Source organism: Equus quagga, unplaced genomic scaffold (assembly GCF_021613505.1).
Source record: "Equus quagga isolate Etosha38 unplaced genomic scaffold, UCLA_HA_Equagga_1.0 958_RagTag, whole genome shotgun sequence".
NCBI lineage: Eukaryota > Metazoa > Chordata > Mammalia > Perissodactyla > Equidae > Equus > Equus quagga.
In genome coordinates, this window is record NW_025804099.1 from 1 (window position 1) to 1,655 (window position 1,655).

Here is a 1,655-nt window from a genome sequence, read left to right on the forward strand (position 1 = left end):
ATAAACTCTTACATTTATGGTGAATTTATTCTGACAAGGATGTCAAGGCAATTTATGGAGAGAAAAATGATTTTTCTAATAAATGATGATGGGACAAATGAATAGGCTGGCCCCAGTCTAGTCCTTTTTAATTTCCAATTCCCCAAGATTTCCTAACTTTATTTTTAAAATTATTTTTCAGCTTTATTGAGGTATAATTGACAAATAAAATTGTAACATTTATTTAATTGAAATTTTTTTGTGTACAGCACAATGAACTTTAATGTCCCCTTTGGGGGAGGGGAGCACACTTGCCTTTTTGGAGACACCCAAAGGTTGTCTGGTACTTTGGTGCAGGAAGGATTTGATCCAATCCTTTGCTGGCTTAGGGAGCTGAAAGGCACATAAAGTTGGTGGCTCAAACTGCTCTGGGCTGGGTTTGAGCAGAAGGTGGACAAGAAGGTGGTTTGTGCAGATGGGCAGAGCATGAGTATGGGCTCAAGTTCTTGTTGGCAGAGGTCCTGGGTGGATGCTGGGGCAGCTAAGGGCAGCTTGAGCACTGAGGCTGGGTAGATGCTGTGGTGGTCCTCATCTGCACAGTCCACCAGTTTCAATGCTCTGGAACCACAGCTGCATCTCTCTCTGGGCCTCCTCCGTAGAGTTGCTGGTGTGGGTGACATGCTGGTGTGGGTGGTGCTGATGTGGATGCTGAAGTCTCCCTGATGGTGCCCAGGGCAGCCTCAGCTGAGTCAGTGTGGACCACAATGGGGCCGTCCCAGACCATGGCCCAGCAGACCACGACCACTGTAGGGCCAGAGCTCCTATAGCTGGTGAGGGATAGGTAGAAGGGCTTCCTCAGGAGTTCGCAGGTCATGCTAGTGCTCAGCAAGTGTGCGTCCCTGGCGCCAATGGCATCTTCAGCCCCACCTGCTTGAATCCCCGCCTTTCAAAGCACTGAATCTCATTCCTGATGACTTGCCTCTGCACCCCACCTGGCCTCACTGTGACCAGAGTCCACTCTTGGGTCCAGGAGGGCCCCCCTGAGCTGGGGTGTATGAGCAGTCTCAGGCTGGGCAGGTGGGCCACACAGCTACCTGACAGCAAGATGCACCTGAAGAGGCTGCCCAGGCTGCCTGGCCACCGGTTGAGCACTGTGAGGAGCACTGCCCCGATACCTCAGCCCCCACAAAGGAGCAACTGTAATGTATTTAAAGTGTGTAAAGTGATGATCTGATATATGTATATGCTGTGGAAGGATTCCCACCCACAATCCAGTCAGTTAACACATCCATCACCTCACTTATTTACCTTTTTTTGTCTGTTTTGGTAATAATACTTAAGTTCTGCTTCCTTAGAATATTTCAATTATACAATACAGTACTATCAACTGTAGTCAACATGTTAAACATTAGATCCTTATACCTTATTCATCATGTAGCTGAAAGTGTGTACGCTTTTGCCAACCTTTCCCATTTCCCCCACTCCTCAGGCCCTGGCAACCACCATTGTACTCTGTTTCCATGAGTTCTATTTTTTTCCTTCTTTTTTTTTAGATTCTGCATATAAATGATACCATATGGTATTTGTCTTTCACTGTCTAGTTTATTTCACTTAGCGTGATGCCCTCTGTGTTCATCTATGTTGTTGTGAGTGACAGGATTTCCTTCTTTTTAAAG

The 1,655-nt window shown here is 46.6% G+C and overlaps 1 pseudogene; it reads right to left on the minus strand.

Annotated features, from left to right (window-relative positions):
- Positions 1 to 294: 294 nt before the first annotated feature.
- On the minus strand, positions 295 to 1,154 carry LOC124234612 (nucleoside diphosphate kinase, mitochondrial-like; annotated as a pseudogene).
- Between the last annotated feature and the right edge of the window lie 501 nt (positions 1,155 to 1,655).